General features: G+C 52.7%; 1 protein-coding gene across 7 annotated transcripts in view; it reads right to left on the reverse strand.

The window, feature by feature from the left end:
• Positions 1-17,812, reverse strand: part of MYLK4 (myosin light chain kinase family member 4) — a 70,818-nt gene that overhangs the window by 36,284 nt on the left and 16,722 nt on the right. For 4 of the 7 annotated variants that reach the window (XM_070361424.1, XM_070361423.1, XM_070361425.1 and 1 more), the window contains exon 2: positions 200-409. The exons of the other annotated variants lie outside the window; for them this stretch is intronic. The gene's annotated coding sequence lies outside the window, so the exon portion shown is untranslated. The remainder of the gene's footprint in view (positions 1-199; positions 410-17,812) is intronic. 7 annotated transcript variants of the gene reach the window in all.

Raw genomic sequence — 17,812 nt, forward strand, 5'->3', positions numbered from 1 at the left:
AACATCATTATCAAAATTAAAAAATAAGAATTTTGATAGAATTAGTCTCATCTTTATATCTAAATATACTGCCTCTAAACAATGCTTTAATAATTCATAATGCTAAATAAGTTTCCTTACTAAATTCAAGTACTAGCCAAAGAACACCAGCTCCGAAGCTGAAGCTGGGAAAGCTGACTGAATCTATAAACGTACTTACGCTTAGAAATAACAAAAATGTGTGCTTATGAGTCACGTTCTCTGATGAAAATTGTTTTTTTAAATTTGCCTTTAAGCATTATATTTTGTTAGCTTCTCTTCAAGTCGTTTTTCAAATCATTTTTTTCAGAGGATACCAAGGAGTTGATCTTAAAGTTTAACTTCACAGATCTGCCATACAGTGTAGCCTTTGTCGTCGTGAATTTCGGCCCTGGAAAAAGAAAAAAGCCACGTGTCCCGTTTCCATTCCCCCCACTAACAAGACAGAAGGAATTGTCCCCTCTCGGATTTGCTGTGACCAGGCCATCGGTCTCATTAGCCCGAGCTAGCACAGGAGTTAATTAGCTGCTAATAGGCTCAAGGATTCTGCCAGCGCTGGGCTTCTCACAGGGCTGTGTTTTGTTTATATCCAGGACTATATGTTCCTTCCACTTAATCTTTTGGCGTCTTACTTTGTACTCCAACTCAAATTAAAAGCTCTGGCCTCCTCCCTCCACGGCTGCCTCAGTGCAGAAGTCTTTATTAAGACCGGGTTTGTCTTCTGGCTAGGACACCTCAGTAATTTTCCTACAGAGCTCACATCCTTGAAAATGCTATCTGGTTTCTTTCTAAATGAGCATCTCTGATAGGTCACTAGTAAAAATATCTAACGGTTTAGCCTCCCTCCATCAGCCACGCGCCTATCAGATGGCAGACAATCCCATCCTCGCAGGCGATGCTGTGCCTTCATCTTAGACCTCATCGCAGCAGCGGTCCTCAGGGTCCACATGTGATCAGGAGCTGACAGCTGTTTGGCACGTCTTCCTGCCTTGGCCATTATCACGCAGCTCCCAGCTTCTCCTCCGTGTGCTTGACATCTGTGAGCACCGAGCCCCAGTTTTTTCTCCTTGGAGGACTCACGGACACCTTCAACTAAACTCTACACAAATGAGCTCAGAACTCTGTGTTTAATCCCATGATTCCAATGATTACTAGATCTTACCATTTTGTCATGGTATCAGGATTTCAAACCGTACAAATCTAAAATGAAACCCACCATCTTACACTTGCATTGGCTTGCCCTCAGGGGTTCCAGTCTCCATCCACAGTGCTGTGTCTTATTTGTGGAGCTGCCAGGGAGGCGTGGTGTCCGGCTCAAAGAAACCCAGGGCCAGGCCTAACCTCACGCTCGAGTCCCCTTCCTCCCACTGGGCACTGTCTTCAGAGGAGCCTCGCCTGCCTCAGACCCAAGGCCGTGGCAAGCTCCCCAGTTCAGGCGTGTGACCAGCACCACCAAGTGAGCAGAGAAAAGCAAGCGGGAATCCAGAGACACACCGCTGTGGATTCCAGCTGGGAAGACAAACCCTGCAAGGCCTGCTCCTGGCTGACAGGCCCCGATGCTGGGCTTGGGCCCCAGGAGGCAGCAGCATTCTCCAGTGGGGAGTCCGAAGGGTTTAAGGCCTAGACTCGGCTCTCATACACGATCAAACTTGGAGGGGCCAGCAAAGCCTGGCCCTTCTCCTAGTCTGAGGCCTCCCTGGGTTGTGGGGTGCCCTGGTGTGGGAACTCGGGTGTAGGAGGCCTCCTGAGAACTCAGGGTGCCCAGGGGCTGAGCATCACCTCTGAGGACCGTGCAGAGCTGGGAGCAGCATCTGTGATGGCAAGATGAGCCAAGGAGCCCAGCGCCTGGGCACAGACACTTCTTTTCGGGAGAATTCTAACAGGGAGAAGTTCCCAGGGTAAAGCTCCGCTGTCTCAGGAAGGGCAGAGATGTCAAGGCCACTTCACAGCTCCCGCTTCTCCCCAGGCCTGCGGGCCACAGACCCCCACCACTGGCCCCTGGGGTCCTAAGGCCCGGGATACCTCGGAAAGGAGGCGCAGATGCTTCCAACTGGAGGTCATGAGAACAGGTTTAAGGTCGAAATGTACCCTACAGGACAGCGCCCCGCGACCCCACCTGCAGAATAGTCACCTGGAGAGCCTCTGAAGCACCCCAGCCCTGGCGCCCCATCCCAGGCCAAACCGCCAAAGTGAGAACCTCGTTTCAACCCTTTCTAAAGCCTTAGACTTATGAGGTTTAGCAAAGGAACACACAGGACACCCAGTTAAATTTAAATTCAGATGAATGACAAATAATTATTAATGTGTGTCCCTTACCAAAAAAAATCGTTCGTTCTCTGAAATTCCATTCTAAGCGGCGCCCTGTGTATTTTCTTGGGCAGCTCCTGTGAGTAACGCACAGTCAAGGGTGGGGAACAGTTGCCCTGGGGTTACCTCCTCCAGGTCCTAGCCATCTAATTTGCAAACTTTGTCTTAAGCGGAGAGTTCTGTCACAGCCAAGACTCCTCTGCAAGGTCTGTGAACTAGCGTTTAATTCACCAAGCCTCTATGGCACGTGCCTGAGACAGCCAGGGTGAAGAGACAACCAGCAAGACGGTGTCACCATCGTCCAAGGACTAGCCGTCCAGAGGCAGGATAGAATAACAAGTTATTTCTTATAATTTCTTACAGTTCTTTAAAATATTTACCCAAATAGTAATTGATCATGTTGACATGTCTGTTTATCAGAGAAGTCCATTTGGAGCAAAACTTATAGAAATCAAGCCTTGTTTTGAAAACTTTTGGATGGGACATCAAAGCTTCATTTTTAAAAATTAACCACTTGTATGTACTGGCTTAAAGCTTCCCTCATCTGTAGGTTTTCCGGTCCTGAAAGCCTCCCCTGGAGATGTGAAGCCGCCTCTCTCACGCAGGCTGCTCTCAGCTGTGGAGCCGGGCCTCCCCGGGAGACTGGAAGCGCGCCTTACAGTGTCTTTAACACTGGAGTTTAGATGCTGCGCAGGCTGAGACGAAGGGCAAGGTCACAGCACAGCCTGCTTTACTTAGGGTCCCTCACAGATGCTCAAACACTTTGGTACTAATTGTGTCCCAGGTACTGAAATCTGCTGGCCGTCCGTTTTCCAGGTCGCAGTGGTGCATTTATTCTCATAATAATATCTCTCACCCTAACTGGTCTGGAGGTGTGTTTTCTTGAGTGCCAGGGAGCTGGTCTGCACACAGCCACGCACAGGAGTCAGGGCGGGAACAGAGGGCCTCCGACCGAGCCACAGCAGGAAGGACGCTGAGGACCACGGCCCCGGGCTCTGTCCTGGGGATAGTTCTCTAGCCAACCACAGCATCACCGCTCTGCTGCTGGCCAGTTCACATGCCTCTGCATTTCCCACAAGACACGGCAAGAAACTGAGCTGTGGAAATTTATCTAAGTCACGGCACTCTCACGTCAGCCAGTTTAATAACTCAGGAGAAGAAAGAATGAGTTTAGCACAACATTTCCTTGATGAATGCAACTTACAAATTTGTGGAGGTATTTTTTAGCAGTCCTTGTCTTCACCCTCAGATGGTCCATATTCTAAATATCCTCAAGTCACCAGTTACTTCCAAACTTCCTCATGAAATTCTCTTACCTCTGGCTCAGTAAAGATGGAATGAAATGAGGGCAAGACTTTTTATTTTCAAACTGTGTTTGAGCATGACACAGGAGGAAACCTGGTTACCCTTCAGGAGCTTCTGCGTGGGGAGTCAGCCCAGGGCTCAAGAACACACTCTCACAGGGTGGTATCATCTGAGAAGCTGTAAAGTGCTAAGATGCTTTGGAAGGGCATCTCATGTGTAACATTATCCACTAATTAAAAACTATTTTTAAGTAATGCTAACGTTGGGTATCTCTGGTTTAAAAGACATAAGGCAACATTTCGGGTCTGTAATTTTTAAGTAGGCTCTGGGGAGTCATTTTGAAGAGCGACCTAAGAGTGACCGATGACTGTTTTTCCTTGGAAACAAAAGCTCTTTCCTCCAGTTGTAGTATCCTTGACAAAGAAGGTGCTTCTGTAAAGATATAAATAATCAATCAAAGGCATACATCTTGCAAGTAAGTATATAACATGTCAGAGGTAGCATGTGAGGTGGGTTTTTCTCCTCTTTTGTTTTAAAGCAGAAAAGGACACGCTGTGAGCCCGTCTATTTGAGGAAACCTTCACCGTGTTCCCACTAACAGTCACGAAACCTGAAACCCCCGGGCGCTGACTCTGCTGTCCCTGGAACAACAGCTTCATCATGCCCCGGGGCTCACTCTCAGCAGGGGCCACCTGAGCTGGGGATGACCTCTGTGGAGCGACGCCACCACGCTCAGCTGGCCGCCTTTGTCCATCAGTGGTGTCCACCTGCTGTGTCCATGAGCCCCGGTGCCCCGGCCACTCAGCTCACAGAGAGCAAGTTCCAGAAGACAGACTGGTTATGCGTGGGTTTGTGTTTGTGCAAGTAGCCTGGGGAGGGCCACTCAGACCTGTACCTACTTCAGGCCGCCCTAAGTCCAGCTGGGAACCACCGGTCACTCAGAGACCTTCTCTGATGACACAGAACTTCCCGTGATCTCTGACTCAAGCTACGCAGAGCAACAAGAGGAGACCCAGGGCATTCCTCAGTCTATGGCATTCATGCTTGGAGACATTGGTTTTAACCATCATGAGAGTCATCAGCAGAGGTCTCTAGCCTTAAGCTGAGCAGAGTTAACCAGCCTTGGTCTTGAAGGCTTGTGAGGGGCACTAGGTGGCACCTGCCAAGGTTAGGGAGGCCCCAGGGCTGTGCCCATCCTCATAGAGCTGGTCTTTACCACCAGGGTCCACAGAGAAAGGGCCAGATACAAGCTGCCCTCTGCCACTGCTCGACAGGGTACTTTGCTTGAAGCCAGAAAAAGTCCTGAAGAAAGCAGGCTCTTCAAAGGCATGAAATCCTAACTCTGGGAGGGGACCATCTCTGTCAGATGGATCACTGGCCCACAGTCAGGAGGCTGGATCCTAGGGGTGTTTCTGCTAACCAGCTGCACCCCCTGCGGACAGCGCTCCACGTTAGAGACGCTGGCTTATCGCCCCTAGTTTTAAAGATCACTGAGGGGCTGACATACAGTGACGAATGTGGAAGTGTTTTTGGAAAAAGAAAAGCATCACAAACACCAGCTTGATGCAGGGTCCCCAGAACAGCCGGGTCAGCTGTCTGCACAGACTCCACCGCCCGGAGCAAGTCCACCTCCTCCCGGGAGGCGTATCCATGCCTGACCCCGACACTTGGAAGAACACTCTCTCGTTGCCATAAACGCCAGCACAAAGCAGTCACCAGCATTTTGTTAGAGCAGGCCGTTCCCACCCAGAGTCAGGGCACAATTTAACACTCAGGAATCCCCGGGGAGGTCGCTGGGGGTCAGCCTGGCGGGGCGGTGCAGCACTTCCCAGCCAGTTTAAAGGTCGGATCCCTTATTTGGGCCCAGACGCTGGCTGACAAACACGCCCTGAGCCACGTCCCACAGAGAGCTTTGCTTCTGTTGTTTCTCCTTAAAACACTCCCACCCAAACCCAGGGTGAAGGATGATTTTTCTTGAATGAAGAGTCATATAAGCCAGGGGACTTCCCTGGCGGTCCAGCTGTTCAGACCCTGAGTTTCCACTACAGGGGCCATGGGTTCAATCCCTGGTCAGGGAACTAAGATCCCACATGCCACATGGGCAGAGAAGTAAAATAACATAAGCCCCACACCCATCGCGCCTGGGAGCCTAGCATAAAACCAGTAAGTGTTGGTGAGGACGTGAAGAAATCGGGACCCTGTGGACTGATGGTGGAAACATAAAATGGCGCAGCCAGCAGGGCAAAGGGTGAGGCGGATTCTCCAAAGATTCAACCAGACAGCCACCATACGATCAGCAGTCCCGCTGCTGAGGTGCACCCAAAAGATCTAAAAGCAAGAATGCAGAAATGTATCTGCGCAGCCCTGTTCACAGCAGCATTATCCACAACAGCCAAATGTGGAAGAGACTCAAGCGTCTGCTGATGGACGGATGGATGGACGGTGGATGGATGGGAAACGCTTTTCAGTCTTGCTAAGTTAAAAATAGCCCTGTATGTACTAGGAATGAACAGAATGTGTTCAAGTTTGATCCTGCTTGGATGAATTCTTTAAAGCAGATACATATAGGCTGGCATTCCTAAAAGAAATCACAGGAAATTCAACAGCATGCACTGTGGAGAGAAACTTGAGTTGGAGCCATAGTGTAATTTCTCATCACTTTCAAGTTTCCTGTACTGTTTGAATTTGTTTCCCCATGCTGGTATGTGTATACCCCTTCATTCATTCATCCATTCAAGATAGAATGCTGAATATGTTCAGAGGAATAAGACAAAGCCCTTGACGGAAAATTCTTATAATCAAGTGAGAAAAACTGAGAAGTGTATTATTAAAAGAATTATCTTGTATGGGTTATAATTGCTTAAGAGACTGGATGAATGTCCTGCCTTGGCTTTTTTTTTCTAGCTGTGTGATCTTGCGCAAGCTACTTAACCTTTCTGTGCCTCAATTTTCATCTGTAAGCTGAAGATGATAAGGGTTCTGACCTTACAGAGCGTTCATGAGCATGAAGTGAACGCATGTGAAGCACTTAGACCAGCGGCTGGCACGTGGTAAGCTCTCAATCAGCGCCTGACGCTCTTACGATAAAGATGCAGGGTTACCCCAGCCCAGGGGAAAGAGGGCTTCCTCCGGGGGCTCCTGGCTATGGAGGCTTTGAGGCGGCGTTGCCCCTTGAGCCAGGCCTGAAAACATACCCAGGTGTTTGCCTGGTGAGCAGGAGGGAGAGGCCGTGTCAGGAAAAGAGAAGAACTGAGGTCAGACAGGACAGTGTGGCTGCTGGGACAGCTGCCCCGAACAGGCGAAGTGAACTCCTGAACTTTCCTTCTAGGAGCTTCGCAAGGAAATGAAAAAGAAAGAGCAACTTTGTTCATTTTTAAAGTCCAGTACGTAATTCGTGTAGAGGCCGACCCTTCGTATGGCATTTCAGACTCCCTGGTTAAATTGCTTTTTTATAGTCTTCTTGGTAGAAGTTCACACCTGATCAAACATCTGTAAACGAGCCAGTATAAAAACGAAACTCCTGAAACACAAAGCAGACTCGCAAGCAGAGCCCAGGGAGGGTGGGCTGCGGCGGGCACTGGCCCGCGCCTCGCGAGATCCGATTTGCACCTGCTCCCCGGGCCGAGCGGCTCACAAGGCGCCATTTGGCATTGGGAATGACCTTGTGGCCGTCGACCCCAGCACCCACGTGTGGGACTCCAGGTGAAGGTCCAGCAGCTCACATCTGCCCGGTCCGGGGGTCCCCCAGTCCGGGGGTCTCCCAGTCCGGGGTGGGCCTGCGACCCCAGCTCCTCAGGTTAAAGGCCGCTGAGTCAGCAGCACCGTGTGCGAGGCTCCCAGCCAAGACACGTCCGCAGACCCCGGCTCATCTCGGCCCTCCCGGGAGTAAAGGTGAGCGTGTCCTCCTGGCAGGGGAGAGCTGAGCCTCCAGGAAGTCAAGCAGCTTGTCCAGCTTGAGCATCACTCAGGATGTGCATCCACCTGCTCTCGCTCCGTATTCAACATTCCGTTTACTGCTATGAGCTGCCTCCTCAGGATGTGCACCCATCTCCTCTCTCTCCGTATTCAGCATTCCGTTTACTGCTATGAGCTGCCTCCTCTGGGAAATGCTTTACACCCAGCACCCAAGACCCCAGTCTCGGGGAGTCAGAGTGCTGGGGACACCGGGGCTGGGGTCTCTGGCCCACGTGTGAAGAAGCCCCTCATTGCCCACGGACCCATGCGCTCACTCGGCCTGGTCTCTGGACAGACCATGTCACAGGTCGCGAGCAGTCTGTCTAATGTCCTTTCCCCGTCTTCCCTCTAAGAGACACCTGGATTATGTGTTCGGCTAAAAAACTACATTCTTCAGCCTCTTTTGTAGAAGGATTGGCCATTGAGATATAAGCATCAGAGAGTAAAAAGCTTTCAAGGAAAACTTCTTGCCCTTCCAGTCCTTAAGCTACAGGGAAAGCAGGTCCGTGGCAGGAGCCCCAGTAAGCTCCTTGGGGCCGTGAGGGAGAAGCCAGAGCATTTCAGAGAGCTTGGCTGTGAACCAAACCTCTGGACGTCTAGACTCTCAGGGTCTAAACCTTCATGTACTCAACTCACTAGAGTGTGAGTTCTAGAAAGTGAAGTCGCTCAGTTGTGTCCTACTCTTTGCGACCCCATGGACTGTGGCCCACCAGTCTCCTCTGTCCATGGGATTTTCCAGGCAAAAATACTGGAGTGGGCTGCCATTGCCTTCTCCAAGGGATCTTCCCAACCCAGGGATGGAACCCGGGTCTCCTCCACAGCGGGCAGGTTCTTTACCAGCTGAGCCACAGGGAAGCCCTTCTGTTTCTAGAAGCCACGTACCATCCCTAAGCGGCAGCTGACTGAACACGGGCACGCACGGACTCTGACCGTCGTTCACATGTTCGGTCACACCAGTGTGGTTGGCAAAAGTCAAGCCTATTTGACAGAATTGATGGATAAAATAGCTCTTAGTCATCTATTTTCTCAACAGGAAACAAAAGAGGTGCAGTTGTGTTGCTGGGGAAACTGGGAGTCTGTAAATTTCACACTCATAAGGCTGGATGTCACCAGTCCCACTGGAGCCTTCGTGTGACTTTCCGAGGCCGGCTCCCTGCCTTCTCTTTCACTCCACTGGCCCCACTCAGGACTGCTGTGGTAGACAGACCAGCCAGGAGTGAGCGAAACTCCCAGGCTTCTGAGAGAAAGCCACACTTTACACACACACACCCACTCACACTCACATACACACACACACTCACCCACACCCTTCAAAAGGCAGGATGTGTAGCTAGGTCTGGGCTCACATCCTTGAGTCACATCCACCCACACATGGGAGAAAGTGTACCAGTTGGCCCCGGCACAGGGACCAGAGCGCTGGAAGTTCATCAGCGAAGAAGGAAAGACAGAGAGAGGGGGAGAGGGCAGGGGTCACGGTGGGGGAGACAAACCAACCGTGCTTCCGGGGCGGGGCGGCCGAGGCACCGCTGCCCCGGGTTCCGTTACCGGCCCTGAGAGCAGGAAAGAGAGCCCTGCTTCATAGGTAAGTGCGTGAGCTTGAGCGCAATTAAATACACCAACCTCCCACCTAGCTACAGAATTGAACATGCCAAATAATTCTGCATTAATTGACTGTGGAAAGGCGCAGTGCTTTACAGCCGGGATTCCTTGCCTGTGTTTACTGGTTTATTAACTAGAAATGACATGTTCCACCTCACAGTTGGTCTTCTTGTTATTTTCATTAAACACGCCACAGTCCCAAGTTCAGGCAGACCAAACGTATGTAAAAAAATAAAATTATGAAATCTGTTTAAAAAGAAGGAAGAATTTTATTCCAGTTCTGTTAATTCAGTGACACAGATTAACAGCTACTGAAGTGTGGTTCAGGGCAGAGCAGACCAGATCAGCAGCATCTGTAGTCACAGCAACTTGTTCATCTTCCTGCATTTAAGTTCTAGTAAGATCCTTGAATATCTTTCTCTTAATCAGTTTACCAGTTTGCAATATTGTTTACACTAATTTTTTAACCAGAACAAATAGAGAAAAGCAAACTTGCACCAAGTCTGTTATCACTAGTTATAAATCAGTAGGGACTCCCTCGTAGCTCAGTTGGTAAAGAATCTGCCTATGATGCGGGAGACCTGGGTTTGATCCCTTGGTCAGGAAGAGCCCCTGGAGAAGGAAATGGCAACCCACTGCAGTACTCTTGCCTGGGGAACCCCATGGATAGAGGAGCCTGGAGGGCTACAGTCCGTGGGGTCACAAAGAGGACTTAGTGACTAAACCATAAATGAGTAAACACTGACCTTGTGAAGTTTTAACTGTAGACGAGGGTGGTGCCAGGGCTCTCGTAGTCAAAGAAAATCTGGGTGGATTTTCAGGGAATAGCCCCGTTTTTAATAAATGAAGCAAAGTAAAATCACTGCTGATACAGCTGTACCTGTGTCCGTATCCACCAGAACTGAACTAGAAGGACCCTTCCTCCTGGTTTGGAACTGACGTCCTCTAAGAGCCCTTCCTTTCCTCCCTGTCTTACTCCACGCTCTGCGCCTTCTTCAGACCCTGTTAAAACCACCACAGCAATAAACGGGTGACACCCACTCAGAAACAAGAGGTAACATGAGGAGACATGGAGGCAACAGAACACTAGAAACGGGAGGCAGATGGGCGAATGACCCAGACAAGAGAGTGGAGTCTCAGGACAGCAGAGGAGGGACGTGGAGAAGCAACAGGGCTTATCCACAGAACCCTGGAGAGCTTTGAAAAGTACTAAGTATTTCATCTTAGTCCCAGAGATTATAATTCAATTATAATTCAACTGGCCTGTGGTCTGGACACTTGAGTTTTTAAGGATTTCCTGGTAATTCTAACATGCCCACAAGTGCTGGCATTTCTGCCCTCGCACGAAAACCAGAGGCTAAAACCAATGAAGCAAAGCAAGTTGGAGGCAGCAGAGGTGATGCAAGAAAAAAAAACTAAAAGAAAACTCATCAATACGCCCATGAAACGTGTTCAATCTCTGTTACTAGAACAGGATTTACATAAAAGAAGTGCTCAGAGAATAGGAAAGAGTTGTTGGGATCGATTCCGATAGTTGACGAGAGAACTTGAAGGAACCCCCACAATAAAGAAAACTCCCTGAAAGCAGAGCAGAGAAGGAAAACAGACGAGAAAGGTAAGAAATTCCGAGACCAGGAGACCCAGCACTCAAATACTAGGCGTTCCAGAACGGAAATGAGAGAATATGGAATTGCCCAAGTCAGCTTCCCAGACGGAAGGATGCAAGGACATTCGGCAGAACAGGAGACGCAAAGGTTGCTCAGAAACGCTGAGGGCCACGCTCACCCCAGGCTCTCCTGGGCTCTCCCGCCCTCACTGGCACCCCAGAGTCTGCGTGTGCTCTTTGTCTTATTTTCCATGCTCCCTCTCCATCGCAGCCCAGCCGGAGCACCTCATAAAGCCACGGTTTTGGCTTTTGGCATCTTCAGTCAGAGCTCACGGGGAAGCGGTTGGGATGCGGGGGCTTCCAGCCCCAGGCAGCCCCGGCTAGACAGACGCCCTTCCTGAGGCTGTTAGCACTTGCGGGAGCCTCACTGTTTCTGGGCTCTTCTCCACAAAGCGATTCTGTCTGTTTCTGTCCCCATCTCCCTGGCTCTCTGGTGGACCATTCTGAACATGGCCATCCCTCTTCGACGCCCTGCGGCCAGGAACGGCGTTTCTGCTCCTCCCCCGGCACCTGCACGGGTGGGCTGGACTCACAGGCGCTTTTCGGTAGCCTAGACATTACCACCAAACCCTGCGTCCTGGGGCTCCTGCCCCCGAGGGTCCAGAGGGGGCTTGCTCTGGACAGGGGTATATTAGGGGAAAACAACAGGAATCCCAGAGGGTCTGGGTCCAATGGGGCTCTGAAAAAGGTGTTCTGACTCTGATGCAGCTGACTCAAGCCCTAACTCAAGCAGGAAGACATTTAGACACCGTTTGTTACCCTAGCTGAGGAACAAAAATGTGAAGAGTCAGTGATAGCTTTCTGGAAAATTGTGGGGAAGGAAAAAGGGCTTTTTTTGCCAAACATTAATAAAATATTCATATCACAGAAATCGATCCTTCAAACGTTTGTGGTCAGTCGCTAACCTCATATGTACCGAGGGAACAAACACCAGGACTCCGTATTGAAGCAAAACAAAAGACCCCGCGGTTGGCAGTGGCCCTGAGCGCATCTCATCCCGGCTCCCTCTGTGATACCCTGACACGTGGGTCCAGGTTCGAGCTCGCGGCTCGGCCAGGCCTCCCTAGGGAAAGACCCCAGTATCCGGAAGGTCCTCCTGGTCCACCAGGGTTAGTGCCCCTCGCCTCTTGTCTTCGAGAGTCTCTTGTCTCACCGGGGAGCAAGCAGAGCTCCCCTCACTGCCAGCTGCACATGTCAGCCCAGAGGTAAGGGCGCTGGTTTCTGAAGAAGCGAGGAAGCAGCCAGCCTCTCCGACATACACGGCCGTGGACGTCCAAAACTGGTACCGAGACCCTGTCGCTGCAGGCCTGCAGAAAACGCAAGGTGCCTCAGGTTACAGACAGACGTCGTAACAGCAGAGCAGACGGAGTGGGTGGCGGGGAGGAAGGGGGTCGGGCACACAGCGCCGGCGCCTTTCGCCAGGAACTGGCTCAAGTATCTTGAGACCATAGGTGAGTGGTTTCTGAAACCAGATCCCAGTGTCAGGCGTCCGCCTAAGGAAATCCCCCCTTGATGTTGTCCCCTGTGGCCGGACTCAGAGAAGACAAAAGCCGTGGCGGGAGACACGGGGGATCGAGGAGCCTCAGACCTGATGACGTAATTAACTGTAATTAACTGAACGGTCCTTCAGGCTAAAACAGACCTCTGTGTACACATCTTACTGCCAGCTTCTTCCCTCCCGGCAGGAGAGACCAATCCCTGATGCTCTGAGCTGTGACTATGTCACAGGCCGCTGCTTTCTGAAGTGGGGTACCCGTCGAGTCCCTGTGGGGCTTCGGGGAACATGGATGTGGGCAGATGGGTGGCACCCCAAGAGCTTCAGGAATTTGCTCTCTCTGGTCAATCTTCATGACTCTTGAAGAACTGGCTCCTTTAACTGAATCAGACTTGAAAATGAAAGCGATCCACCAGGAACTCAAACACAGGCCCTTGGATTCTCTTGCTCCACAATTCTGGTCACAAGGAAGGAGTGGGATCCTAGGGAGCCCCACAAGGTTCTGGGGATAAAAACGGGAACTGAGAAGGGAAATGGGGAAGTACCAGGAAAGGGGCTGGGAAACCCCTGAGGACAGACGCTCTGTCACAAGAAACGTGTTTCAAGCTTGTAGAACCCTAAGAATCACCTGAGCAGGACTCGCACAGATCTGAGGCTTTGGTCTGGAGGGGCTGGCCCATGTCTCACCGCTACGTCACCACTGGCAGCGACAGCCGTCTGAGGACGCAAGACAGCCCGGTGGCCCCTGCTTAACCCACCAGGAGGTCATGTGGCCTCCCCTCCACACAGGCAAACCAGGGCCCAGAAAGTGCCTCAGGACTCCAAGGGCACTGGGCAGGAGGGAGCAGCGCCTGCCTCTGTTTCTAAAGGTCAGCAGGTATCGCAGCTTGACCAAGGTCCCCACAAGGGCCAGGCGGCCCTGGGCGGCGGTCCTGGGCGGGCAGCCTGTCTGTCCTTGTTTTGGGGGAAGACTGTTCTCAGACGTAGAGCTTGGGGGTCAGCGATTCCTCCCTGCTCTCTGCAGGGATGAGAAGTGCCCCCACCACTCAGGAGGGGCCACTCACTTGTCTGTAATACAGCCCAGCCCGTCAGGCAACATTTGAAGAAGGGGGTCAACAGAAGAGCATCTGGTGACTGCAGCTGCAGGAGATTCACGCCTTCATCGGCGCCTGGGGCCTCGACCAGCCTGCCCCTGCATCCTGGGCTCCTGCCACCTCCACCTCACCCAGCGCCCATGGGGCCCTTCTTCTCCTGTGACTTGACTATCAGGTCAGGCTGGGGCTTCAGAACCCAGCGGGGCTGTGGGGCCATTTCTCTTACCCCCTGGTTACCATGCTGACCACAAGTCCTGTGTATCCGGCCGTCACCCATGTGGAGACCCAGGACAGTCACACCTGCTGCTTTCTGACCTCACACCAGTCCATCAAGCCCTGCCTCCCCGTCAGCCTCTCTCTGTCCCCCACAGTGGCCCCAGGCCTCCCTGTCTGCAGCCCTGCCGTGTCCCTCTCCCCCACTGGGCCTTAACAGCCCCCGACACTGTAAGGACATCAGCACCCCTGCAGTGGGCCACGGGAGTCCCCACGCCTCCTGGTTCCAGCCCACCAGCTGCACCCACACCTGGCCTCTGGGTTCCAGCGTCAGCCCGTGGCCACGATCACAACGCACCTCGTGTGCAGCGTGCTCACAGGCCGCGCCCTGTTACCGTGTGACTGAGAAAACAGGAGGTCCTGCAGAATTTGAACAAGTCAGAGAAGCAATGAGGAACTGTGGGGTATAAATATGCCCCAAATACTACACGGACACACGCACGCTAAAGCGGATGCACTGCTCCTCTGGAGTTCAGGTTGCAGGGGCTCCTGACCTTTACTTGGCAGCCCTGCCCGCCCCCTGCCTGCAGCGCTGGGCCAGACGCCCTCCTAGGCCTCTGGGGACACTTTCCAGACGGTGGGCTCAGCTCATCAGATGTGCTGTCGTGACTCTGAACCTCCTGGGGAGACGCTGAAGGCCTTATTTTGTTTCCTTCTAGGAGGTTCCCGCTCGGAGGTATGTCTCAGTGTTTACACACCAAAACCCCTGGGAAAGCAGTTTTTGACGAACTACAAAGGAGCCTCTTAAAACCCACACTGGGAGCCACGGCCTCTGTGATTCTTCATTGACATAACCCAGAAGGGTCACTGGAGCCAGTCCTCCCAGCAGAACCCCTGGGCCAAGCAGCCCTGCCCCATCCAGGTGGGGACGCGTCCAGCAACCATCCACCTCCTCAGGCACCGTCCTCCCGGGAAACCCACCATGGTCTTTCGCAAACGCATTGTTTTATTTGGAGTCTTAGGAGTAAGCTGTCAGCGGTTCCCCAGGAACGAATGGATAGTTGGCTGACAGCAAACTCGCCGTTCCAGCAAGATGTCCGCTGTGTGTGGTTCACAGGCTGAGCAAAGCCGCCCGGGGAGGAGACGGGTGGATCGAGGGTCAGCGGTGGTTGAGCCCCCGGGGCTGAGCCCATGGAGGAAGGGACTTCTCCCACAGGCGTCACCAGCTGGCCTGGACGTCAGGCCACCAAGCACAGGGAAGGAAATCTACTGCCCAGAGGGAGCAGCTCTGAAAATTTTGCACCAAGGAACTTTGCCAGCTTGGAGTGACGCTCGAGCCCAGGAGGATCACTCAGCGCAGGAGGAGAAAGGATGAGAAAACAAAGGAGGAAGTCAGGCCTCAAAAACCCAGCTTCCCTTAAAGGCACGTCGAATAGAGAACTCTAAACAGCCCCAGAGCAGGTCCCTCTGTGGTTAAAGCCTTGGGCATTTACTTACGAGGCTAATTCTCAGGCCACATTCTCTTACTCAGCACTTTTAATCAAAATAATCAGTCCAGTGTCTGGGGAGGACAGGGAAGAAGGAGTCAGTGTAAGAACCCCCGGTTGCTAATGAAATATTTAAAGACCCAGGACAGGGATGCTCTGTCCTGTTTAATACAGAGGAGGCTCTTACCACACACCCCAATACCCTGGGGTTTCTCTATTTGCCAGGGGAAAAAATAGAATTTATGCACCTTAAAAAAATATGAAGTGAAAAATTATCCATTAGCACAGCAAAGACCCATTTCCAGGAAACAGGTTTTTAAAGAGAATTCCTGACGTCCTGAGGTTGAGCCGGGAGGTGCCATGACTTTGAACGTGGACCATGAAAGAGCCACTGTGTCCAGGTGCGGCTCAGGCCCGCCTCGTCTCATCGTTAAGGGAGGCTGGTTAAGCCTCTGGTTGTGATCCAAGAATATCCTGGCAGTTAGCATCCTGCATGAAAATTTATAAACCACGAAAGACCTTTTCTCACAGAAAAGTTAATTCAGGCTGGATGGCCTGAAAAAAAAAAAAAGCTATTTAAAAGGGGTAGTCATCAGAAGTGGTTATGTGGAAAACTAGAGGTAAGTAATGCTTTTTACTCCCCTAAAACGTACTAAAAATATAGCAACAGTAATTTCAGAAGGAGGGGAAGTGGCACCAAGTGTATTTCATTTCTAAGAAGTCCCAGGAATGAGGCCTGGAACCACCAGAATTAACTTTCAGGGCTGATAAAACACAGGCAGGGCTGTGAGCAGGAAGTCGGAGCTGGGGGAGGTGCCCCCACCTTGGTATCGGGCTCCGGGCAGCCCTGAGGTTCCCGCTCTCTCGGCCTGGCCGGGCCGGTCAGCAAGGGTGTCTTCTCCTCTCCTGACGCCTGCCTCCCCCTTCACTCCGAGCCTTAATTATTGAGCGCCTCCTGAATGCCAGCGTGTCAGGTGAGAGCCGAGACGCCACTTGCTCCGGGGGACCTCCCCAGTGCCCCCAGACTAGGCAACCCCCCTACACCCGCTCCGCTCTCAGCCCTCCACGCCCCTTCCTCGCCTGCCTGCTCCCTAAGACTGAGGGCAGAGGGGAGCCGGGCGTACATGTCGCCCACCCTGCACTCCCGCTGCGTGCTCAGAGAGTAGCGGGGCAAAAGCCGGATTCCGTGAGTCCAGCTTCACGGACCCAGTGTCTCTTCTATTCCAAATGGACCTGGAGACTCGGCTCTGAACTGAGCATTAAGGGGACTGGCCAAGAAGAGAAGCAGCAGCAAAGACTGAGTGGCCGTCGCAATGGCTGGCTGGGGCCCACCCCTCGCTGCAGCGAGCGGTCGGTGGACACCCGCCTGCACCTGGGCTGACCCCGCTCTGCTCACCCAAGTGAGACCTGAGACAGCCCTGAAGGGGCCCGCCTGCAGGCGCGGCCCAGACACTCAGCCCGAGCACAGAGAACCTCCGGCCCCAGGAACCAAGCTGGGACTGCCCATCTGGTTTTCCTCCTGCTCCAGACAGCCTGACATTTCAACCTCAGCTAAACGATGATCTTTTAGACGGAGCCGCAGTGTCACGCATCTGCGGCGCTGAGCGCTTTCCGCGCAGACTGGGCACACCTGCGCGCCAGCCCCAAGGAGGGCAGCATCACCAACGCCCAGGTCACCCTCAGCGCATGTGGGCGCCGGAGTGGCTGACAGCTAGCACACTGGGCTCTGCAAACTGCATTTCTTTGTCCTCCTCGCTGGAGCCCAGCGGGAATGGTTCTTGGGAGGCATTTAGCAAAGGCTTCCACTCGGCCTGAGTGGAGCCTGTGAGTCTCTGCACTTCTGGTCACAGACTGCTGGGCCACCCCGTCCAGAGCATCTGTCTGAGCTGGGTCCTGGCCTTGACGGAGTTCACCACCAGCTCCAAAGGGCACCCCCCGCCCCACCTGCAGGTTCTGCTGTTCTGTGCGGGCCGTGCTGAGGGAAGCCCAAAGGCCACTGGTGTCCAGGTTGGTGTGGGACCGGCACTCTGGGAGGGAAGCAGAGGCTGTCACTCGGGCCCCAGAGCTGGAAACGGGGAGGGTTTGCAGGAATGGCCACAGGCACTGCCCCATCCTTCGTGTCCGCTCCAGAGGCCTCACGCTGCAGAAGCCAGGCCTTCTCTCCACCTGGTCTTCGATGTTCCTCCCAAACATTCCTCCGCCGCCACCTCCCCTGACCCGCTGTCCACGGGTGCCCTCTCCAGCTATTTGTGGACACGTGTAGGGCCCAGAGCGCTCAGGTTGGATTTCATTCAGTCTCTCAAGTCGATTCATGGAAGATCCGCTTCAGTGTAATTCTCCACAGAGACAGGCCCATCCACCTGCTTGGACACAGGGTGACCCGACCACCGGTTCTTCCTTAAACCTTGTGTAACATCTTCCTTCTGCTAAGATTCTTAATCTGTTGATTTTATCATCATGAATCCTCTTTTGCTACCCAACTTACGGCACAAAATGTTTACTGCAGCAACTAACACAAAGGTAAGAGAGCTGTGGTGGCGGTGGAGACACGCACCCAAAGCCGGCGTCCCACGACTCCCACGCAACCACAATCCCCAGAGACCCAGTGGAGATACGCACACAAAGCCAGCGTCCCCACGCCTCCCACGCAACCACGATCCCCAGAGACCCAGCG

This window comes from Bos mutus, chromosome 23 (assembly GCF_027580195.1).
Source record: "Bos mutus isolate GX-2022 chromosome 23, NWIPB_WYAK_1.1, whole genome shotgun sequence".
NCBI lineage: Eukaryota > Metazoa > Chordata > Mammalia > Artiodactyla > Bovidae > Bos > Bos mutus.